At 40.9% G+C, this 26,486-nt stretch overlaps 1 non-coding gene across 1 annotated transcript; it reads right to left on the bottom strand.

Moving 5' to 3' along the window:
* Positions 1 to 5,279: 5,279 nt before the first annotated feature.
* On the bottom strand, positions 5,280 to 5,384 carry LOC142196363 (U6 spliceosomal RNA). The gene has a single exon (XR_012715203.1). It is a non-coding gene; the product is annotated as a U6 spliceosomal RNA (small nuclear RNA).
* Between the last annotated feature and the right edge of the window lie 21,102 nt (positions 5,385 to 26,486).

The raw sequence follows: 26,486 nt of genomic DNA, 5'->3' as shown, positions 1-26,486 counted from the left end.
AATTCTTGGGCATTATAATCGATTCTGAGAAAATGGAATTTAGGTTACCTTTGGAAAAAATTGTTAAAATGACTGTATTAATAATTGATATGTTGGCTAAGGAGAAAGTCACTTTAAAGGAAATGCAGTCCCTGCTTGGCTTACTAAATTTTGCGGGTAGAATAATTCCCATTGGGAGAGTTTTTTCTAAAAGATTGTATATGGCAACTAGTGGTTTAAATTCCCCATTTTCTCATATTCGTTTAACTAGTAGTCTGAAGGAAGACTTAGCATTATGGCTTGAGTTTTTGAGTAAGTTTAACGGCGCCAGTTGTTGGCAGTCTGATTTTATAGCAGCTGATGCTTTGAATTTATTCACGGACTCTGCAGGTAGCGTGGGCTATGGTGCTTTCTGGAACGGGCATTGGTCTGCTGAGAGATGGAATGAGTCCTGGGTTAAGAATGGTGTAGTTAATAATATTGTTTTGTTAGAATTGTTCCCAGTTGTTGTTTCAGTGGTAATTTGGGGTTCATTTTTTAAAAATAGAAGGATTCTCTTGCACTCTGATAATCAAGGAGTTGTATTTGCCATTAATACGCTGTCATCAAAATCTGACATGGTAGTAAAGCTCCTAAGGCATTTGGTTTTATGCTGCCTCAGACTTAATATCTGGATTAAAGCTAAATATGTGCCAGGGAAATGCAATGTGTTAGCGGATTCTTTATCCCGTTTGCAGATGGAGGAATTCTTTACCTTCGCGCCGGATGCGATGAAAGTGGGGATCCCTTGCCCAGCCCATCTTTGGGAAATTATATGGGACTGATTGCAGATAATTTAAAGGCTTCCTTGGCAAAAAGAACTTGGACTGCTTACTCAGCAGCATGGAGGGAGTGGTTGCAATTTTGTAACATAGTCAATGCTGATCATTTAGTAGCAGATGTTGCAACATTGTTACTATTTGTCTGCACGCTTATTGAGAAAGGGTTATCGCATGCATCCATACAAAAAAGTTTAGCAGGGATTTCATTCTTTCTAAAAATTGCGGGGCAGCAAGCTATTTCGGCACAATTTTTGATAAAACAAGTGCTTAAGGGATACCTTAAATCAAGTACCTCCCAATCTAGGAGAGTACCAATATCCATATCTGTTCTAAAAAAATTGTGGTTGATTTTGGAAGATATTTGTTTTAATAATTTTGAATTGTATTTATTTAGAACTGCTTTTATTTTAGCATTTTTTGCAGCATTGCGAATTTCTGAACTTGTAGCGGAAAATGGCAACTCGGATACAGGTTTGAGTTCCTCTGATATACAACTTTCCGGTGATACTTTAATTATACGTATTCGAAGTTCTAAAACTGACCAATTAGCGAAAGGTTGCTTTATTCACTTGTTCGCATTGCCAGGCTGTATTATTTGTCCAATTAGGAACGTGACAAAATGGTTGGAGATCAGACCACAGGTATCAGGTAATTTGTTGTTGCATGCGGATTTGAAACCATTAACAAAATATCAGTTCAATTCTGTTCTTAAAAAATGTTTATACAAGTTGAATTTGCAAGATCTTAAGATTTCTTCCCATTCTTTTAGAGTAGGTGCTGCCACTGAGGCAGCCCGTCTTGGTCTAGATGAAGCAATTATTAAGAGAATTGGGCGTTGGGAGTCTAGGCGTTTTAAGCTTTATATAAGACCTGATCTGTTACCTGCTTAATTAATTCTGTTTTTATTCTAGGAGGCCAGTTAGTGATCTGGGTTCTGGGCCATTCTTTCGTATATTGGGCCCAGAAGAGGGCTATTAGCAGAAGTTACGGTGAAAATTTGTCATTTAATAAATGTTCTGTTAATATCTTTTGGAGAGGTATAAGGGGTATGCTATGGAAATCTTTAATTTCAGAAGTGCAGAGCCTTTTATATTCATGGCCTTGCCCTCAGATTCTCATTATCCATTTGGGTGGTAACGATTTAGGCAAAATAAAAACATTGGATTTTATGGCTGAGGTTAAGAGGGATCTTGCTATGTTAAAATGTCTTCTTCCTGACACTGTTCTGATTTTTTCAGAAATCATTCCTAGGCTCATTTGGAATGATGGCAATAATTTGTTTGTGAACAAAATCAGGAAGAGATTTAATAAATCCATGGCTAAATTTTTGCCCTGCCTGGGAGGGTTTACTTATCGTCACGTTGATTTGGAGGGTTTTGTTTCTGGCCTTTTTAGAAAGGACGGAGTCCATTTTTCTGATGTGGGAAATGACATTTTCAATGTTGGGTTGCAAAATATGATAGAAAAAGGCTGTCGGTGTTTTTATGGGGGGGGGGGGCCTTGACTAAATAGTCAAGGCTTATGGGGGTTTTAGTCGCCCAGATAATTTTGGGTGGACTTGAATGGTCAGACTTTGTTTACATGTTTTACAGTTGGTTTATTTATTGATTGATTGATTTATGATTTAATGGTTATTTATTCAAACTATTTGTTCAATTATTTGATTACCCATTGATTCAATTATTTATTTCCATTTATTATTTAACCCCGAAAATAAAACATCGCGGCCTATTTTATTCCACTAAACAGTTGTCGTGTCTTTACTTATTTATTTGGTAAGATTTTAATTCAGTATGGTTTTGGGTTTTTTATATTTTAATGTTCCTGTGGGTCATGTGACACCATGAAATGCCCCTCAGAGTGTTTAACGTAGGGGGGCGCATGGTGTCACTGCACCCCGGGAGTTTTAATGGTTTTACTTTGATGTTATTTAATGGTTTACTTTTGATGGTTTTAATGGTCTTTGACTAATTGAGTTCTCCCCTATTTTCTGAGGTGATCTAAAGAAATGGTGCTTACCACTGAGGTCAAGCTAGGTCAGCTGTGCCCAGCACGAGCAGGTTCTAGAAAATTCCAGCTGTTCTGCCTGACAACGGGTCATCAGCTGATTGGATACCAGATGTTTGCCCAGTAACCGGTTAATCAGCTGATTGGACAGCTTTTTCAAAGGCGGGAAAATTTGAACGTAAAAAGCCGGCTCACCTGTGAGAGACGCGGCAGTCTGTGAGGAGATCATCTGGATCAGATCATCGCCCGCCCTCCCACCCAATTGTCATTCTCAAGACTGTCGCGAAGTTTTATTAGAGGGGGTTTTAGTCGCCCAGATAATTTTGGGTGGACTTGAATGGTCAGACTTTGTTTACATGTTTTACAGTTGGTTTATTTATTGATTGATTGATTTATGATTTAATGGTTATTTATTCAAACTATTTGTTCAATTATTTGATTACCCATTGATTCAATTATTTATTTCCATTTATTATTTAACCCCGAAAATAAAACATCGCGGCCTATTTTATTCCACTAAACAGTTGTCGTGTCTTTACTTATTTATTTGGTAAGATTTTAATTCAGTATGGTTTTGGGTTTTTTATATTTTAATGTTCCTGTGGGTCATGTGACACCATGTGATGGTATACTGCTAGGTCCATCCTCTGAGGTCCCACAATCCTAAGTTTTGGTCCCCTTTAGTCTATGTCACTAATTTGGCACTGTGTCCACAGGCAGACCTCAATAGTAATATTACGATGGTGGACCTGACATCCTCAGTAGGCTCCTGACTGCCATAGCATCCAAACATCTCTTGCGATTCTACCATTCGGGAGCTATTCAGAACCCTGGAAGTACAGAGAAAGTGAAAGCCATGCCTCAGATACCGTGGACAAATCTAATCACAGAATCTGAGGGTTAAATGCTGCTGGGTTTCTGCTGTGTGAAACAACAGAAGCCACATGGCTATGGCTCCCTCCATATTCACTCAACATTTGCCTTAAGTAGTTACATGAGTTTTATGGGACTTCTTTATTGATGGTCTATCCTTAGATTGGGTCATCAATATCTGATCATTGAAGGTCTGACATCTGACACCCTCATGGTAACTTGATCGAAGGTGCTACAGGTGGAACAGGACGGAACCCCATCATAGGAATGTAGCATGAAAGGCAATGGGATGACACTCAGGTGTCATCTAAGTAGGATCTGAGTGCCTTTTCTTAAAAATTAGTTCCCCCTCTGCCTGCACACTTAATCATGTGCATGAGGCTTGAGGTTGCCAAGACTCAGACCCAGGGACGTAACTTGAGGTGGTGCAGAGGGTGCAGTTGCAACGGGGCCCAGGAGCCTTAGGGGGCCCGTAAACACTGGCATCAGTATTGAGATTGCAGCTTCCATCTGGCCCTTAAGCCAAATGAACCCACAGATTCCCCTAACCACATTAAGGTGGATTAAACTCCTTAGCACCCGTAACCATCACTATCAAGTATTTGTTGGAAGGATGAGGTAGGGGGCCCTGAACAAAAGATTGCACCAGGGCCCACAAGACATTGGTTACACCACTGCTCAGACCCCTACCAATAGTCATTATTTTGAAGTCCTGGAAAAACTCTTTAAAGAGATCGGTAGAGATCATGTCCTCAGAGATCGGTAGTTTTACACGGTCCAGTCATATTAATGTAACCAGCGTCTACTTTTGATGTCAACGTTAAATAACCAATCACAGAAGGCACGTGTCATCAGCCATCTGGGTGCACTCATCATTGTGGAAGGCACGATGGATCAACACAAGTATGCATCTATCCTTGCGGACCATGTTCACCCCTACATGTGAATTGTTTTTTCTCAGGATGATGGCGTCTACCAGTAGGACAATGTGACGTGTCATAAAGCTCGCAGTGTACGTGTTTGGTTTGAGGAGCACCAGGATGAGTTTACCGTACTCCTTTGGCCAGCAAATTCCCCGGACTTGAACCCAATAGAGAATCTGTGGGATCACCTTGATTGGTTTGTTTGCGCCATGGATGCTGAACCGCGTAACCTAACGCAGCTGGCCACAGCACTGGAATTAGCATGGCTCAACATCCCAGTGACCATCATCACAGCATCCCCTCTCTTCCTGCACGTCTCGCTACGGTCCGCTCTGCCAAAGGTGGTTATTCTGGATTTTGACAGGTGGTCACATTACTGTGACTGGACTGTGTATATAGTGCTAGAAAGCTGGCAGTGCACTGAATTCAGCATGCTGTCAGCTTTGCCGGTATGTTCCCAGATGCTAGAGATATCGGTGTTGTTAGGTTTCAGCACTGATTATCCCTCCACTGTCAAAAGAACAGACCTTTCTTTCAGAAGGACAGGCCTCCTCCCCACAGTACTCGTCCATAGCTCTGTACTGTACTAGCAAAACTGACTTCAGAACACGGTCAACTTTTTAGCAGTATATAATACCACTCATCTGCAAGGACATGAAAGGTCCTTTTTAAGTTCTTTTTTTTTTTTTTATTTGCGATTTTGCATTTCATCCTTGCGCAGGGGCCATGCTAATCTTTTCTGTATCGTTCCAATTTTCTAGTATATGCGCTGCCAAAGCGAGTTCTGTGACGCTTGGATAAAATTATAATCCTTGGCTGCTAAACATGGCTACTGTGCATGGACACAACTGGATTTCTCCTATAGGCTCATCTTTATGGGATGCAATATGCAGGCCTTATCCTCAGGGCAATGCAGATATTGAGCATGTTGAAATTCCCAATTCCTAACTTCCCTTTCGTCTTTATTGAGACATATTACACATATACTTTACATAGTTGTGAATGTTTCTAGAACCTTTTATGTAAATGCCATCTTCTGATATCTTACGTCTGGTTTCGGATGACGGTAATCTTCAGCAGTGATCTAATCTCATCTCTTATGTCACTGACTACTCATTAGATTGCGGTTATTCATGTCAATCCACTGTGTAACGTGGGCTTGTTGTTGTGGTATAGCTCTCCGTGCGAATATCTCACAAGGTCATACTTGTCGTCTGTAGCACAATGCGAACTGAAGGAAAGTGCTTTCCCATTGTGGCTGATAGTATAAAGTGAGACGCAAAACAATTATCTGTGTACAGTATATATATGGTAAAACTAGGCTAAGCAGCAAGAAGGTTAATGTAGTTGTACAATGGGCCGCAGAATACATGCACTTCAAAAGCAGCAATTTTAGTTATAAACTCTCTGCAGTAAACTCTGATAAATGGGCAACATTTGGTAAAAATCTATGTAATGTCAGCAGATAGGGATGTAAGACATATTATATAAGGTATAATATACAAGATATAAATCTTATTAACTGGATATTAGATTCATGGACTGAAAGATAGACTGATACAGGATAGATTGCCAGTTGAACAATTCCCCAGTGCTGCTGCTGAAACCAGGGAGGAAGGGGAAGACAGAGGCAATGAGTCCTAAACTGGACCCAGCCCCTGTCCTTACCTACTTACCACGACTGTCCTAATGACAGGGACAACTGGGCAACAGTCCCTTCTCTAAGTAGAATAAATGTAGACTAGACAATGCAACACAGAAGAGGAGTCATCAAGCCAAGGGTCAAAGCCAGAGAGACAAAGCAGTACAAAATTGCAATCCAAAAGAGTAGTCACAAGAAAAGCCAAAGGTCAGAAGTCAGTAAGTATAATACAGTAAGAGCAAGGAGAAAGCTTAGCAAGGAAAAAATCACAATAGCCAGCAAACCTGTGTTGAGTGATGACCTGTTTATATGGTTCAGAACTCGAACCATACTTGATTGGCAGATAGGATATTAATCAAAAAGGGTAAGATTAATTATTTGAGGAGCAGAGGGAAACCAAAGTGAAGGAGATGGGTGTGGTGGCAAATCAACTACAGAGATGAAGTAATAGAGCAGTGTTCAGACATAGCAACAAGAACCCTAAGCAAGGAATCCTAACTGAACACGCCTCCTGCGCCGCAGTGTGACAGCGAATGGCGCAGAAGTTCGAACGGGTGCGGATGTAACAGTCAGTATTTTTAACAGTTTTCCCTATCTATAATTTTAAGTTGATCCTCAGCTAGTTGGTCCAATTAGCAGCTGAGAAGGTTTCTATAAGACCCCTCCCTCCTGACACAGGAGCCGGCTAATTGTTGTGCTACGTCCTAGTTTGGCTCTTCATCCTGTTTGTGTTATGTAATGACTCTTGGCTTGTTTTTGGATATTCTATTGCCTACTGATTCTGCCTGTGATGTGCCCGCTTGTCTGTTTCTGAATATTGTTTCTGCCTTTTGATTTAACCTGTGATATTCTCTCCTGGTTCTGACCCATACCTGTACGACTGTCAACCAGCTCCTGGCCTGCTCTGTAAGTTAATAGTGGGTTTTGTATTAGCTTCAGCTTGCAATGCATTTATTATTGGTACATCCTTCTTTTGGTGACAATTCAGACTTTCAGATTTAGCTAAAGTCCATATATCCTTGCAACGGGCTCTGGTGACGGTATCTGGGGGGATGTTTTGGCTTGCAGTACTGTGCTGATCTTAAATACTATTGGTCGCTGTTACCAGCCAGCTGTTGTTTTTTTGAGGCCTTGCATCAATACCATAACATTAATTTTTAATTTATATGCAAAGTAGTTGTTTGGTGAACCTTGGGCATGACGCTGTCAATCTGAGTACCTGCTTTGACAAACATCGGGATCTGAATTCGTCTTGTTGGAGGACAGCACATAGATAGATAGATAGATAGATAGATAGATAGACAGAATATATTAGAAATGGACAATATATATATATATATATATATATATATATCACATTTCACTAGGGATACATACGATTTTCCCACACATTAAATATATAAACCTTCCACCCTTGCAATGCAGAGGCCATTCATTTACTCTGCGGAAACTTCCCTATTTTAGTCATCTCACTCTGTATTGCTATTCTTTTTTTTTTTTCCTTGGGAAGAAACGTCAAAGTCATTTTTTATACTTGGCCTGTAAATAGTCTGCAGAGAGCCAAGGAAAATACCGGAAATACATTATTCCATCTTGATCCCATATGGCACTTTTCACTGTGGAATTTCACTGACCCTGCAGGGAACTGATACTGCAAACCTCAAAGTTAAAAATAGGATGTCTGTGTGAGTGATGGTGCACAGGCCCAGTGTACAATATGAGGAGAGACATGGGGCACTGCAGCCACGAGCCCCAGTCACATTGAGCAAACTGCACCCTACAATTACATCGCCCTACACTTACCTCACCCATTTGCCATTTATAACCAGTGGCCTCTGATGTGGCGGAGTAGCAACCGAAAATCCACATGTATTGTACTGCAAATTGTCACATCATGGTGTACAATACATGGCACATCTGTACTTCACCTAAAGACATTGGTATAAAGGAGTTGTCACCCCCATATGGATATCATACTGTGAGTCAGCCCCCTGTGAGCCATTGATATAATACTTCATTGTCCCCTTAAAAGGGAAGTCCAATTTTTTTTTTTTTTTAATGGTATGTCCTTAGGATAGGCCAAAAATATCTGATCGATGTAGAGCCGACAACCGGCCCCATGCAGTGCACAGAGCCAGAAGATGATAGTTACACATAGACTGTCTGCATTATACATTGCACAGTATGGCTGCCTATTCATTATAGAATAAAATATAAAGTTATCCCCCTCCTCCACAAGGCTCTCCATAATGCTCCACCTCCATACATTTCCTCCCTCATCTCTGTCTACCGCCCAAGACATGTTCTCCGTTCACTCAATGACCTAACACTTACATCCTCTATTATCAGAACTGCCCACGCTCGTATACAAGACTTCTCCCGAGCTGCACCACTTCTCTGGAATGCTCTACCCCAGACAATCAGATTAACTCCCAATTTCTACAGTTTCAAACGCAAACTAAAGACACATCTTTTCAGACAGGCCTATCATAATTTCTAATGTAAACCCTTAACCCTCCTCTGTCCCCGCTCCCATATTTCCCCACATGATATGATGTCATCTCATGCTAACTTTATAGGTCCAAGCACCATCCACATGTTAAAGGACATGACTGTTGATGGCTCATAAAATTTTATGTTTATGTAATGACAGTAACCTCTATTACAAAAGTGTCTGACCTCTGCATAAGCAATGCCGCCCCTGCTACCTCTTGTGTCACCCGCTCTACCTCATAGATTGTAAGCTCTTGTGAGCAGGGCCCTCAGTCCCATTGTGTGAAGTGACTATTTCTTTGTAATGTATCTTTCTGTCTGTATTTGTACCCTACAAATTGTACAGCGCTGCAGAATATGTTGGCGCTATATAAATAAAATTTTTTATTATTATTATTATTATTATTGGCACTGGAAGCAACCCTGAACAGCTGATCGGTGTGGGGGCTGATTATCGAACCCCCACTGATCAGATAATTGTGGTTTACATTAAGGAAAATCCTGGACAATCCTTTGAAGACTAATTTCAAAGGGATTTATCAGCTCCCTTTTTTGCTGTTCCTGTGTTATTCCTCCTGAAAATATAGAAACTGAATATACTTTTAAATAGAATATTGTGAGATTTTTATCCCTGACCAGTGCTAAAAGGGACAGAGCACTTTATAGCCATGTCACTCTGTAATTCCGCAATCTATCAATTTAGTCATGCCTGTGTTGGCAATCCTAAAATACAGTCCTATGAAAAAGTTTGGGCACACCTATTAATCTTAATCATTTTTAGTTCTAAATATTTTGGTGTTTGCAACAGCCATTTCAGTTTGATATATCTAATAACTGATGGACACAGTAATATTTCAGGATTGAAATGAGGTTTATTGTACTAACAGAAAATGCGCAATATGCATTAAACCAAAATTTGACCGGTGCAAAAGTATGGGCACCTCAACAGAAAAGTGACATTAATACATAATTAGTACATCCTCCTTTTGCAAAGATAACAGCCTCTAGTTGCTTCCTGTAGCTTTTAATCAGTTCCTGGATCCTGGATGAAGGTATTTTGGACCATTTCTTTCTACAAAACAATTCAAGTTCAGTTAAGTTTGATGGTCGCCGAACATGGACAGCCCGCTCTCAAATGATCTGAAAACAAAGATTGTTCAACATAGTTGTTCAGGGGAAGGATACAAAACGTTGTCTCAGAGATTTAACCTGTCAGTTCCCACTGTGAGGAACATAGTAAGGAAATGGAAGACCACAGGGACAGTTCTTGTTAAGCCCAGAAGTGGCAGGCCAAGAAAAATATCAGAAAGGCAGAGAAGAAGAATGGTGAGAACAGTCAAGGACAATCCACAGACCACCTCCAAAGAGCTGCAGCATCATCTTGCTGCAGATGGTGTCACTGTGCATCAGTCAGCAATACAGCGCACTTTGCACAAGGAGAAGCTGTATGGGAGAGTGATGAGAAAGAAGCCGTTTCTGCACGTACGCCACAAATAGAGTTGCCTGAGGTATGCAAAAGCACATTTGGACAAGGCAGCTTCATTTTGGAAACAAAGATTGAGTTGTTTGGTTATAAAAAAAGGCGTTATGCATGGCGTCCAAAAAGAAACAGCATTCCAAGAAAAACACATGCTACCCACTGTAAAATTTGGTGGAGGTTCCATCATGCTTTGGGGCTGTGTGGCCAATGCCGGCACCGGGAATCTTGTTAAAGTTGAGGGTCGCATGGATTCCACTCAGTATCAGCAGATTCTTGAGAATAATGTTCAAGAATCAGTGACGAAGTTGAAGTTACGCCGGGGATGGATATTTCAGCAAGACAATGATCCAAAACACTGCTCCAAATCAACTCAGGCATTCATGCAGAGGAACAATTACAATGTTCTGGAATGGCCATCCCAGTCCCCAGACCTGAATATCATTGAACATCTGTGGGATGATTTGAAGCGGGCTGTCCATGCTCGGCGACCATCAAACTTAACTGAACTTGAATTGTTTGTCCAAAATACCTTTATCCTCAAACTCCCAAAGTTTTCTGGTTTGACCTTCCTCACTGATAATTTACACAATTTGCTGTCGAAGGACTAAAACTTAACCTTTATTTAAAGTATAATTCTAAAATTCACACATAAAATGATATATGCTTTTTTTGTGTGAGTCCATGAGTATTTTGAACCCAACAGATATAACGTGTGTACATCTACCTTATTGCAACTCACAACGTGTAATCCAAATACCCATATGTACATATATATATATATTGATTGGGAATCTCCACTAGATTGCAAGTTAGAGACATACATATAAGTAGGGTCTATCTCATGTCCTCACAATAGCATACATTGACTGACCATGTTCGTGTATTTTACACCATGCCAGTAGTAAATGCCTTTATGGAAATTAAAGCTGAACTCTTATGTAGCCAGGTATGTGCCGAACCGTAACTATATGCTCATGACCAGCGGGTATAATCTTATAGTTGTTTACTGTATAGCAGATTACTAATTGTATTGCCTGTGATCAAACTACAGTTTTCACTCTCAGAGTATTGATCACCCAGTTAGAGTTAGTATGAACAACTGATTGTTATCTGCCCATTAATTCATAGAGGTGTCAAACTGCCGTGAATGTTTGTCAGCCATTGTTTGTGAGCTGCCGACTCTGCAGTGTAACTACCACTATCAGTCATATAGTTGTTTGCTGTATGGCAGATTACTAATTGTATTACCTCTGATCAAGCTACAGTTCTAACTTGCAATCTAGTGGAGATTCCCAATCAATATATATATGTACATATGGGTATTTGGATTACACGTTGTGAGTTGCAATAAGGTAGATGTACACACGTTATATCTGTTGGGTTCAAAATACTCATGGACTCACACAAAAAAAGCATATATCATTTTATGTGTGTATTTTAGAATTATACTTTAAATAAAGGTTAAGTTTTAGTCCTTCGACAGCAAATTGTGCAAAATACCTTTATCCAGGATCCAGGAACTGATTAAAAGCTACAGGAAGCGACTAGAGGCTGTTATCTTTGCAAAAGGAGGATCTACTAAATATTAATGTCACTTTTCTGTTGAGGTGCCCATACTTTTGCACCGGTCAAATTTTGGTTTAATGCATATTGCACATTTTCTGTTAGTACAATAAACCTCATTTCAATCCTGAAATATTACTGTGTCCATCAGTTATTAGATATATCAAACTGAAATGGCTGCTGCAAACACCAAAATATTTAGAACTAAAAATGATTAAGATTAATAGGGGTGCCCAAACTTTTTCATAGGACTGTATATAGTTTGTTATAAACACATTCATTTCATTTTTTTTTTTATTGGAATAACGCAAAAAAAACACAGAAAAAAATTCAAATTGGACATAATTTCACACAAAACTCCGAAAATGGGCCAGCCAAAATTGTTGACCCCTTTTCAAAATTGTGGATAAATAACTTTGTTTCACACATCTGATGCTCATTCAAACTCCCCTGTGGCAAGTAACAGGTGTGGGCAATATAAAAATCACACCTGAAACCAGATAAAAATGAGAGAAGTTGCCTCAGTCTTTGTATTGTGTGTCTGTGTGTGCCACACTTAGGGATTCCAAAGATTTTTTATTTAAAGACTATACTAAGGATAGGCCACATATTTCTGATTAGTGGAGGGTCGACAGTCCACTTCATCACGGTCCAGCTATTTGGGGATATGTCTGGACTGTGTACTATATAGTTCAGGGAACTGGAAACAGAAGGATCCATGTATAGTGGCTGGGCACTGTTACTGCAGATCTGCTCCCATTAAGGTCCACAGGAATAGAGCTGCAGTAATGGTGCGTGGCCACTATACAGTATACAGGACTATCTGCTTCCGGCTCTATGCACTGTATAGTACAGGGATTGAATGTACAACAAAACAGCTGATTAATGCAGAGGCTGACTATTGCCCACCTCCTCCCCACCGATCAACCGATCAGATATTTATGGCCTATCCTAGAGATTAATTTTGTTTAAAAAAAAAATGACAACCCCTTTAAGCCAAAATTGTAGTGCATTTAGCTAACACCTGCATTTGGGTTTTTGTTCTTTGGGTCTGCTTGGGGACTCAAAAACGGAAACCCAATCTGCTTAAAAAGTGCTTACTCATGGAAACCTGTGGACCCCATAGACTATAATGGGTCCGCCGGTTTCCGCCTAAAAATGCAGAGATAATAGCGCTGGTTGTAGGATTTTTCTCTCCCCATTTTTTGAGCTGAAGCAAGGACAGAATCCCTGAACGGAGACTAGGCGCAGGTGTGAACCCAGGCTTAGTAAATCTTTTTTTATAAACTTTTTACAACAGAAACTTCTACACTTCCTGTCAGTAGGGTTGAGTTGATCTTGAGATTTCAGGATCATTTTTAAAATCCGATTTCTGATCATTTTCCATCCCAACCCGATCCTGATCCCAATTCCGAACCTAATGCAAGTCAATGGGATTTTTTAATGGTTGAAAATCGTATTTTAAATATGATACTGTTCACTACATAGTGTGGAGTCCAAGAATTGAAGGCTTCAATTTTTTGACTCCATGCTGTGTAGTGATTAAAAAATCCACCGGCTACTTATTCCCCCCCACTTACCTGCATAGAACCGCTGCTGCCTCTCCTCCTGGTGTGTACACTGCTTCCCGGAGCTCCGGGCTCCCCAATCTCCCTAGGCTAGTGTTACTGATGCTGGGAGAAGGTGGGGCTTGAGGTGGCTTAGGAGAGTGTGGGCGGGGAGACGTGAGTGATTTCCATCCCGACCTTTTTAGGCAGGATTGGAACCCGATCGGGATCGTGAAATTTACTCGATCGCCGATCGGAATCCGATCTTTTCCTATCCTGATCACTCAACCCTACCTGCCAGTAATCCCACTAAAGACACTATAGTGAGCCGTCATTCCCCAGCCTGAAATGACTGATGATAATAATATTTCTATAGCGCCAACATATTCCGCAGCGCTGTACAATTTGTAGGGTTCAAGTACAGACAAGAAGATACATTACATAGAAATAGTCACTTCATACAATGGGACTGAGGGCCCTGCTCACAAGAGCTTACAATCTATGAGGTAGAGGGGGTGACACAAGAGGTAGCAGGGGCGGCATTGCTTATACAGGGGTCAGACAATTTTGTAATAGAGGTGACTGTCATTACACAAACAAAACTTTATGACTGATAACAGAGAACAATAGATTGTATTTAGTGGTACAGTAAGGAACCCCTTTAACCAATTCCTTCAGTCTAATGCAGAGGAGCATTATTTTTTCCGTATCTCTTGTATGAAGTTTTTGCGTTCATGAATAGTGTTTCCCTAGGAACCCCACAGGTCAGTCGTACAGTACAGAAGGAAGTGGGTAATGGCTACGGCACAAGCTCAAGGTTTTGATGCCTGTCTTTTTATTATTGAACGCCTCCACGATCCAGCTTTTGTGAAGACCGGTTGTCTCATCCTCAGCCATTTCTAATGTTTTCAAGCAATTACCTGACAATCTGCTACAACAGAAGAAAGCGCCTGAACTCATTGCGATGCAGAAAATGTATCAGTAGTGCCAGAAAGCCAGCTCACTATTGTACTGCAGACCGTGACTCACGCGTTTGACGTAAAAGATACTACTGTAATCTCTGATAAACAGCAAATCCTTGCTCCACATTCTGCTGCCAACGTATCAGTCCTTAAAAGGATTATGCTTCCAGCTCACTTATATTATGTGGTGTAGACAGACCTTGGTGATCCCAGATACTGTTGTTTCCTAGTTATACGACCTTCAACAATAAATCCAGGTAGAGTTATGGTCTTTCCCATTACAGGGCTGCTGCATATCATTCATAATACATACACAGATTTACTAGCTTTGTATTTGTCCCCTATTATGCTACATGAACTCTACAAATTGTAAAGGGGAGGGGGTCTTGCAAATATTCTATTCCGCTATAATCCCTTGTATTACTTACATGTAACAATTAGAATGCAGTACATTAATATTGATGAGGTTCACCTGCAAGTTAGTCAAAAGCTGTATTAATATTAAAGACCCCAGAGTATAATAATGGAAGGCCAAGGGGAGGTGCGGAGAAATAATAAACAATTATTCACTTTTCTTCACCTTCTTTGCAGGGTCTGGTTTTCTTCATGGGCCCTTCCAGAATCTTATGTGATATGAGCGGCCTCAGAAACCATGTGGGGTACACCAACATTGTGATGTCTGATGCCAACATGCCCCATATGACCACTGAGACCCAATGACAGGACTCAGCAGTGATCTCAGGTCACTGACATCACACAGGAGGCCAGAAGAGGCCTGGCAAAGAAAACTGGGTGGGCTACCAGAGGATGAGTTGAGTACAGTGGTAAAGCAGGGAGCCAGCACCATCCTGCTTCACCATTAGCTCCCGTCTCTGCTGGGGCAGCTTGGACACCACCAGTGGTGATGTATTGTGATGACACTACATTGTGCCTGCTGTTTCTAAGGAAATGGGAACAACGCAGGGTGAGTATTATTTTTGTGTGTATATATTTTACTGTGGGAAACAAAGAGACACAATAAGATATATTACTTAAATTGTATGAAGAGGACCACAATATGGGAAATTGTAATGTGGGGGATAAAATAAGGGGCAACATACTGTGAGGGGTCAACAAGGAGATGGACATTATACTGTTTCGGCCACAAGAGGGATATTATACTGTCTGTGGGTACAAGGGGGATATTATACTGTGTGGGGAATACAAGGGGGCAATATATTTATGTGAAGGCAACACGGGAACACAAGGAGGCAATATATTTATAGATGACTGTGGGGAATCGCTCAGGTAGATGCTTGTAGCAGTGCAGGAAACAGGGACACAGACACTGGATTGCACACAGGTTCAGGCTTTATTCACTTGTAGCGCATACACTGCTTTTGCAAAGCCACAGGATAAACAAAAACAAACTCCTTCTCGGCTGAGAAAACTAACTTAAACGTAAGGAAACTTTTCCCTGACTATATAGGAGACTGGCTACCAGTCTCCCACCTTGGCAACAACAACAGTACCTGCTTTGGAGGTTCGGTCTGGACAGTTCAACTCTGTCAGTGTGGTGCCACCCTGCTAGTCTTCACACTCAGACTGTTATTAGGGCCTGATTAGTCAGCTGACCTCCCTGGTGTGAGTCTTTACCATACACCCTTTAGGTGCCTGGCTGGAATGTACCTATCTTCCCAGACCACACCCTTCACTCTCTCACAATGACATTATACTGTATGAGGATCCCAAGTGCAACATTATACTTTGCGGGGGCCACTGGGGTACATTACACTATGTGGGGGCCACTGGGGGACATTACACTATGTGGGGGTCACTGGGGGGCATTATACTGTGCATTCACTCACTTATTTAATATTACTTTATGTATTCCTTTTAAAGCACCTTTATTCACATCAGTTTATGTTCCCAGTGAAGATCACAATCTAATCTCTATTTCTCAGATACTCAAACTATGGAGAATTTCATAGGACGTCATCAATATGTTTTAGGAAATCCAATCAGCCCAGTTTTCTATTAGGTTTATAATCTAATTTTCCTACATTACACACCGTAGATAATGTCATAGAAAGCTAATTTACCCATCAGTATGTTTTTGGAATGAGGGAGGAGAGCTGAGTTCCTGGCGGAAGGCCAAGAAAGCATCGGAAGAACATGCACACTTCATTCTCCAGATGTTGCCTTGCACTGGAATAAGGAACAGCTGTTCTTTAGTGATAACCATTGAGCCATTGTCCTACAATTAAAGGAAAATCCCAAGGAAAGTGTATATATAGTGTTATGTACCATGCAGTGCCTGGAGGCTTTCCCTGTCCCATTAAGCAGACTTTTCTGTTGTCATAAAATAATCCCTTAAAAAAATATGCCCATGTCATCCAAGCCCTCCTCAGGCCCTTCATATATAGGTTTGCTTAGAGTGTTTCTTTAAAGGGTTTTTCTCATATATACCGGTTTCAAAAATGTGTATCAATCAGCGAAAGCAGAAAGCAGCTACCAAAATCTGCCCCCCTGCAGAATAGAAGTGTCAGACTATTATTAGGCTTAGTGGCCAGGGTGAAAATGTCAGGATTTAATCTTTTTTTTTTTCTTTTTTTTTTTTTTAACATTTAGCTAATGACACATATTTTTGTTTAAAAATCAAAAAGTCTTTAAATATTAAATATTTTTAACATAAAACCTTGTCATTTTCTGATGACATTCCCTTTAAGTTACTGCTAATATTTTTCTACAGATATTGCATGACTATGTGCTGGTTTTAATGTACCTGAACAAGATAACTGGGAATGGCAAGACACATAGATTTGTCAGCTGAGCGAGCGTGAATAAAGGAAAAGGTAAACCATGGGGAACCCAGTTTGGTTGTTTCTTTATTATCCGTTTACCAAAATAAAGACCGATCCTTAGGCTCCATTCCCACGGAGTAACGCGCCGCGCATTCAGACACGTATTCACATGTCAGAGTGTGAGCGCTCAAAACAGATCCCATTCACTTCAATGTGTGCCGGCTTACGGGCGCTACACATTGAAATCAATGGGAGGCTTTTAACCTTAGCCTTAAGTACATGGATCTTTTATATATACTGACTACGGGTCAGTTCACACAGAGTTTTTTGGCGAGGATTTTGACCCTGAATCCACCTCAAAATCAGCCTCCAAAAAAGCCTCCCAATAGAACTCTATCTAGAACTCTATATCATCCTTGTGGCAGTCCAGGGCTAGTAGGAAAAGGAGCAAGATGCTTCTATTTGGTAGTCTATGTCTAGTACAGTGTTGGCCAAAAGTATTGGCACCCCTGCAATTCTGTCAGATAATGCTCTTCCAGAAAATGATTGCAATCACAAATTCTTTGGTATTAAAATCTTCATTTATTTTGCATGCGATGAAAAAACACTAAAAGAATTGTCTAAAAGCCAAATTGGATATAATTCAACACCAATCATAAAAAGTGGGTGGACAAAAGTATTGGCACTGTTTGAAAAATCATGTGATGCTTCTCTAATTTGTGTAATTAACAGCACCTGTTACTTACCTGAGGCACCTATCAGGTGGTGGCAATAACTAAATCACACTTGCAGCCAGTTGAAATGGATTAAAGTTGACTCAACCTTTGTCCTGTGTCCTTGTATGTACCACATTGAGCATGGAGAAAAGAAAGAAGACCAAAGAACTGTCTGAGGACTTGAGAAGCAAAATTGTGAGGAAGCATGAGCAATCTCAAGGCTACAAGTCCATCTCCAAAGACCTGAATGTAAAGAAGCAAGACACATCCATCAATATAATTAACTATGAACATGGAACAGCAGAATATTATATAAAAGCGTCAGACTATTTATTTCTTGGAAGTAATATAATATCCAATGCTTTAGGGAAAAGGTGCAGCTAATTCCAGAACCGCTTCATTTACATAAGGTGATCTTCGACGTGATCCGGGCCTAAATATGTTATATACATATGCGGACCAGTGTGGGCTGTGGGCCAGGCTATCTAACACTATAATGTGTGATAGTCTGAAAAATATACCATATACTGGTGTATCAGTTTTTCATTTGTGATTCAGAAGACTTGGATCTAAGACCTGGCATAACTTCAAGATATCATCAAGGCTAAGGCTGCATGTAGGAAAAAAACGCTACGGGAAAAATGGCATTTATTCCTCAGCAGTTGCGTTTTTACTGAATTTTTCTTTTTATGCCCTTATTATACCTATAGGGAAGACTTCAGCATTTAATTGTATAATTGACATGTTGCAATTCTCAAAAACTTGGACCTTTTTGAAAACACAGCTTTTCTGCTGCAGATTTGTTTCTGCAGTGTGCGGATGGGATTAGCCAGAACCTCATTCACTTTGCAGGTAATGTATGACGTAGTATTTTTTGCTATGATGTTTCTGCAGCGGCAGAAATGCTGCATTATAGCAACATGGGGCTTCAGCCTTACACCAGTGTTTGTCAAAATTTATATGAAATCCCCCAGACCAACTGCTACTATGATAACCACTTTCAATAAAAGTGACATTCAGGGTGCATATCGACAAAAAATAGTAAACTTTTAATTTAGCAAAATCGATAACTGTTATGAATATATTTTTATTTTTATTCCTGCTCAAATATTCTCATAAAATAGCGCCCTCTACTTCATCACCAGCGGGTACCAGACATGACAACGGTAACAATGATATTTATAGCTTTATCATCATAAAGTGGATAGCACATACCTCCCAACTTTTGAACAATAGAAAGAAGGACAAAATGTGCGGCGCGCTAGCAAATTTAGCCACGTCCACTTATATGTTGACTCCGCCCATTCTCATTCATTTTTCATGTCCCCCGACACAGTATAATCCTCCTACAGTCACCCGTACATTATATGTCTCCACATTGTAATGTCCCCCTTCCAACTGCCCCACAGTATTAAGTCCCTCTCCTGGTGCCCCAGTTTAAACATGAAACTGGATCAGCTGGAGGTGGACATTAGCAATGGGGGTAGTTGGAGTGGGCAATAAATAAATGGCAGATGAACGGTGGGCAACTAGAAGCAGACATTAAACCGTAGGGGTAGCTGGAGGGTGACATTAAACTGGGGGCAACTAGAGGCAGACAGGTCCCCCTCCAGCTCCTCCCACGGTTTAATGCCCTCTCCAGTTGTCCCCTAGTTTAAGTGTTCCCTTTATCTGCTCCATTTCATGTCCCCTCCTCCATCTCTGCCCCCAGTTTCATCTCCCCCCTCCATTTCTCCCTCAGTTTCATATGCACTTTCATCTGCCCCCAGTTTCATGTCTCCCCTCCATTTCTGCCCCCAGTATAATGACAAACACACACACACACAGACACACACACACACATACACAGAAAGACAGACACACATAGAGACAGACACACACACACAGACAGACACACACTCTCTCTCTATCCTGCATCTCAGATACCCCCTTCCCCCTCCCTTCTCAGTACCTTACACAGATCTCTTCACTGCACGGGACACTGACACGCCCACCTAGTCACGTGACCGTGTGATGTCACACAAGGTCCTTGAACCATAGTAAAGCGTTCCTCCGATCACCGCAGCCTCCTATCTGTTATAAGATATATTTCTTTTTTTATTATAGGCTCCTATTCTGTACTATTATTAGTTTTGGAGGCATTTTGGGCATATAGGGTGAAACTGCTGATAGAGTAAAACTGAAAAAACAGTTGTGGATTATAATTTGCCGTTTTTGATCAGTCACCTGTGACCCAAGGTTCCTCGGGGGCCTATGGCCACCCAAATTTCTCACCAACTTTAACAAGTCTATGCTACTTAGAAGTGCCAGTAGAATTGTACATGCCTCAAAATCCACCTGCAAAAACGTCTTCCATTCATTTTAATGGCAGTCACTCATTTTTTGTTTTTTTTTCCTGCTTGCGATTTTTCTCAGGTAGCGGGAAAAAGAAGCGTCATTCCCTATCTTCCCGCGGTGGGGGGTACAATCTCCATATGGTCCCATGGTAGTCTTAATCTGCCGCTGCTGAAAAGTCTTTCATACTGTACCTATGCTGCTGTTATATTTTCCATGATAGAATATAGCGTTATATACCCGGTACAGTATACACAGCACTCAGTTAGTCATTGGTTATATAAATAGATGTTTAGTCTGACTATTCCCGGTATACATGAAGTTTGGACGGAGCTTATAATTCAGATATTTGTAGGGGGGAGGTAAACAGGTATTTATTAAACAATGTGCGAGTCTTGTGAGTGGTTTTGTGTCTCGGGATCTTAGCAGGTGTCTGTCTCAGCTTTCCTTCCATAAATGTGCGGTAATTATTGGCTGTAGCACTAAAAGGTCATTCACAGTCTCCACCAACACAAGAACATGCACAGAATCAGGGGGTTATTTACAGGCAAGCAATATCATTAACAATTAGCTCCGCACCGTGAAAATATACACTTTATATCACAGCACCAAGGCGAGAGTACAGGCCATACGCTTTAGATAGCTCCATCAATAGTTCTCTCTCACATATTGTACAGAGACATGCTAAACTAATCTGAGCATTTGTACCAGGACCCATGGGCCTTTACTGTAGTTACAACTAGAGATGAGCGAACACTATTCGAAACTCTAGCTTCGAATACCTCGCTCCCATAGGAATGAATGGGAGTGGGCGAACTGCAAGGGGTTAAGCCGCCAGCCGCCACGCGGCTGCTCCCATTCATTCCTATGGAGCGAAGTATTAGAAACTACAGTTTCGAATACTATTCGCTCATCTCTCGTTACAACCCATACACATTAGATTATAGTCTGGTCCTGCTAAAATCACAGAGATGAGACCACATTAATCTAATATGCATTGCCAACTTAGCACTTAGTGCTGTATAGCCTTACATAGTTATTTCTGGCCTAATCAGCCAGCCAATGTACGTAAGGGGTGCCCTAGCTGCCACCCAGGGTGCATTTTGGGCAGCCCATAGCCAGTGTTTCCTCTAGATCACTATTTTCCAAACTGGGGGGTCGCAACCCCCTGGGTGGTTGAGTAAAGATCTCTGGGAGGTCAAGAGCCAAGTGGAGCAACTTCTTCTCCACATTGTAAGACTGCAAACTGTTGGCAGCATTTACTTGCCAGAATTTTCAAGGCACTGCTAAAGGACTTTTGAGGATTTCACAGTCATGAAAACAGTCAACTACAGGAGCGAAGATGTACTATGGCTCCAATTATGGGAGAAGCTGTGCAGGGCTGCACAGAGTGCTAAGTGTGGGAGTACCGGTGATAGCAGGGATGAGGGGGAAAGGTGAAAGTAGCAAAGCTGAGTATGAGGGGAAATGTAGATGTAGCAAAGTTGAGTGTCTAGGAGAAATATGGATGTAGCAGAACTGATTGTTTGGGAAACATGGATGTAGCAGAACTTAGTGTTTGGTGGAAAGAGATGTATCAAAGCTGAGAGTGTGTATAGGAAGACATGGAGGTAGCAGGGCTATATGTTGGAAAGAACATGGAGGTGTGGTAGCAGGGCTGTATGTTGGAAGTAACAGCGCTGTGTGTATGACAGGTATATGTGAAAAAAGAAGCAGAACAGTGGCAGTATACAGCAGAAAAGCATAACCGATGCCAAGTTTAGCTGACTTTTTTTTCTAATGTGACCAAGTTTCACCTGAAAGGGGGTCCTGCTTTCCGGAATTTTGGAAATAACTGCTCTAGGTAATGCATTCTTCAAAGCAAAGAGTTAAAGGTAAATTCTAAGTAGGTTAACAAACCCAATAGCAACAATATGAGTGCTACCTCACTGTAAACAAATGTGCCCCAACCATTCCCCGGCCCAGCCACCGGGGTGTTTAATAATGTTAATTATAGTTTGGTAACTTTTTCCTCACCCTATGAGACTTGGGCTACTCTGTGATTTTGGCCACGAATCCTCTCGTACAACCAAACCTGCAACACCTAAAGTAATGCAAGTGAATGGGGTTAAAACGCATTGTGAATGGGAGGAATATAACAGTATAGTGGGCCGCCGAAACTAAACAAATCTTGGGAGATTCGCCCATCTCTAGTCACAAGAAGTGACAGATCTTCTATAAATGTCATTGTGGTCAAACAATTCTAAAGTTATAGCATATCCCCTTAGGAATCCTTCATTGCTGTGCTAGGTGTATGAGTAAGGAATGACCTCGGTTACATCCTGCAGCTTAGTCAAGCTCTTAACCTTACTAGCAATTTATCAGATTTTATACAGTACGCACAGTGATTCCTATACTCTCCATACAACATGTGCTATTTTCCTTCATACACCCTGTAGGCAATAATAAAAACCCAGCGGCCTCTTCTATTATTGTGTCGATGAGCGGGCTGAAAGTGTCAGGTGTGGAGTGGGCGTAAAATCACTGCAATGAAAACAGCTTCATCTAGATACAGGATTGTGTGAAATGTAATTTGCAAGTTATGCGGTTTATCAAGGAGACGAGAGGAGAATCAGGTTAATGCTGACATATAATGGTGTCTGAAGAACCCATCGCACTGTATGTGACTGATGCTAAAAGGTTTTGTCAAGTGCAAGCAGTTCACAGACATCAGGAAGGCAGTTCTTGTTATTTATATGTTATAAAATATATCTAAGCTTTAGGTTCTGGTCACACTAGCATCATGACTTCTGTTTAGAAAGGAAGGCGATCAAAACAGTCTATAAGTTGGGTCTGTGGGGGCTTCCATTATCGTGACCCCGAGTAATCCCAGATATTGCATGAGAACAATGCACACAGGGCGGGAATAAAAGACACCGCAGTTTGTACCTGTCTGAAGATTGCAACTACTATGCTCTTTGCTTTTAAGGGGGTTGTCATATCCACAGGACAGGGGATAAGTATCTGATCGCTGGGGGTGCTGCCAAGGATTATACCCACTTTTGACCTCACCAATCTGCAGTTTGTATGCTCTCTTCAGTTCCTGGTTTTCTCAGCACATTGGTGGGCGGGGTTTCACTTGCTCTGCTATCTGCTATATTTGCAGTCAGTAATGAGGGATTGTTTGTAAATGCATTACCACAGTATGAAGCTGATGTAGAAGCTGATGTAGCAGAGCTGGATTTGAGTCAGCTTGCATTACATGCAGAGGTACTGGACTCCCTATCTCAGCCCTTATCAGCCAAATTCAATTAAATTTCGGAGCTCTCACCTTCCCCCTCCCCTATCTGAGGAGCTCCACTACTTACGACATACACAGCTCAGAGCTGCTCCCAGCACTCAGCCCCTCCCTCCCCCCTGAGAGCAGGGAGCTATGTCACTTGGGAGCTGAGCAGATAAGCCAGTGGTCCGGGGCTGTGGTCATAGAAAAGCATGTAAACAATGAAGTGAATAAATTAAGATAGCGGCCAAACAAAGCAGTTTTGATACAGCAATGTATTTAGGAAAAGTCTTAAATCCACGTAAACTAGAAGTATAGATAGGATCCTTGCTATGGGACAACCCCTTTAAGTACTATCATGGTGTCTATCATACACCTTCCAATCTTTGTTCCCCCCATAATTCCACATTCCAGTATCTGATCAAAAGTTCCCCCCACATACCTTTAAACTAACAGAAACAGAAAGTGTGGTGTTGATTTGGTGGAGATTTGTTCAGTGCTTTGTTAGTTATGATGACATAAAGACCTGCTGGTGCCTCAGAGACACACCATAATAAGTATGTAACTTTTTTTAATGATTATGGTCATTCTGCATAACTAATTAACTCATTTAATTAATTAATTAATTTAATTAACTTTTTTTATAAAGTCTTTATTTAGAAAACACAAATCAAACAGGATGAACAGCAAATAAATTAAATTAACTATTGTGTTTCTAGATTAGAAACTGTTGAACTCTGCACCATAATGAATATACAACCTGGTCCTTCTCGGCTTAAACGAGCCAGAAATGACTTTTTATAAAATGTGTGCTTTTTATAATGCAAAGCCAAAGCAAATTATATTGTAACATTTCTATATGAATGTAGGAAGTCTAAGAGTAAAATAGAGAATTTTTCTAAAATTGAAAAAGGGGGACAATAGAGGAATCCCACAGACACTTTCATAGTACTTATGGGAGAAATGCTGACAATGCTAAATGCCTTGTACTGTAACGTCAGGAACCCAGCAGGATCTACAAGTCTCATCACTGTTTCATTGTGTGGTCCACAATCAAGGACCTCACACAGAACTGACCTGGTTTATACTAGTTTCAGGCTAAAGCCCCCAAAAAAGGCAGCATTTCCACAACTGGGGCCTCAGTCTCGTACTGCATTTGCAGTGTACATTTACTCACTTACCTCTCTAGGGTGTTGCCATTGTGTCTGTTCTTCTTTCCTGGACTCTTCTGTCCTCCTGGGTGACATCAGCAGCCCCAGGGGACTGTTAAGGCCGATGTTACATCAAAACATCATGGGGTCGCATTTTTTGACACTTTTTTTGCATGTGTAAAAGATTTCATTGAAGTCAATGGGAGTGTTATTTTTACACGTATATTCTATACACGTGTGAAAAGCAAAAATACACTCACATTAACTCCGTGTGCACGGGCCCTGACGAGATCACTCATCCCTATATAGTGCAGAAGACTGCACAAATACATACCAAGACTTTTTGTAAAAATGTATACTTTTTTTTTTTTTTTTTTTAATAATGGGAGGCTACGGGTGACAGATCCCACTATGTGAGACTGCATCTTTTGCACCCACTATAATATGCCACATTTGGGCACTTGTTATTTCCGGTTCCTTTCATAAAACTTCATGATATTCAGAACATGCTAACAACAAAACATTCCCTTTCATTTTACAAATTTCAGATATGCACCCTACTATATGGAAAACAACATGGAACCCAGCTACCCTAGAGGCACATAAGTTGTGTATATGTGAAATAGTTGGTACTTGTGTATATAAGGATGCACATTATATATATATATAATTATTATGACCATGCATTGGTCATATTGTCCTATGGCCAGGTACACAAGTACTAAGGTGATAGTGCTGAATTATAATGCAGGTGATGGACTTTCCCCTCTACCTAAAAGGGTTCAGGACCTGGCAGGGTCATATCAGGTGGATATCTTCCTACCATAACCTCCATGTTGGCTTTCTCACTCCAGACAATATTTAGACACGGTCACAGGAATGCCTGGCACATGGTGAATGTATACTGAATACATCACTAGTTGGCACAGATAATACTTAACTCATTTATAAAAGGTAATAGTAATAAAAGTAAAGGTGCCCCAGGCTCTGTGCTAAAAAAATATTTGGACACCAGTCAATAGCCCCACATAAATAAGCATTATATAACAGGAGCACAGTTCTAGATTTATAGCAAAGCCAGTTCCATCTGGTTCTACACCACTACCTTATTGTTGTGCGCCATTTTGCAACCAATACTACATGACAATTCTGAGAATAATCCAGAAATCTACTAACTTGCGTGAATGTAGGAATAAAAGCATAGCAAAAATATTCTACTTTGTTTCAGGGAGTTACACCCATAGCCACTTTTCTATATGGTCTGCAGAATGTAGTCAAAGGACCCCCTTCATCCCAATAGATGGGGATCCCACAGACAACCACTCAATGCCTTAGAAGGGAAAACTCCTAATGGGATAATAGAAATTATTTGGATTTAAAGTTCTATCTGTTGATATAAAAGTTTGGTATCAACCAATATGGCTGCCACCTGTCATCAATATAGTAAAAACCACTGGCCTATGAGACAGAGAATGGAAGAGTAGAAAGCTTATTGGTGTTAAGATGTCAGCAACCCAGGCAGGTGCAATGACATCACTCTATGTAATGGCCAGCACGGGTTGTAAACCCATTAGATTGCTAATGGAATGACCTGGGCTAAACCAGATAGTTTAGTATTTTCTTTCATCTTAACCTCACATGGAGTTATGGACTTTCTAAAAGATAATCCATAGGCTACATAGGCAGGTTAGTACTTTTTAGTAATGGTTGACAGGAGATCTCGAGTCACGTTATATGAATAGTTGGCACAATTCATATAGTTGGACAGAGCAAGGTTGAGGCAGGCAGAGTTCGGTCGTGAGCCGAGAATAGTAACCAAACAGACTTCTGTTTAAGTCTAGAGTTCTGTAGGGAAGACCCTAATAAAACCTGGGATATGCTGGCATTGGCTGAAGTCAAGACATTGGGCACAGCCAATAATTGGCGCATGTGTGTGACCCAGGAACAGACCCG

This window comes from Leptodactylus fuscus, chromosome 2 (genome assembly GCF_031893055.1).
Source record: "Leptodactylus fuscus isolate aLepFus1 chromosome 2, aLepFus1.hap2, whole genome shotgun sequence".
NCBI classification, from domain to species: domain Eukaryota; kingdom Metazoa; phylum Chordata; class Amphibia; order Anura; family Leptodactylidae; genus Leptodactylus; species Leptodactylus fuscus.
This window is presented reverse-complemented; position numbering and strand designations above follow the sequence as displayed.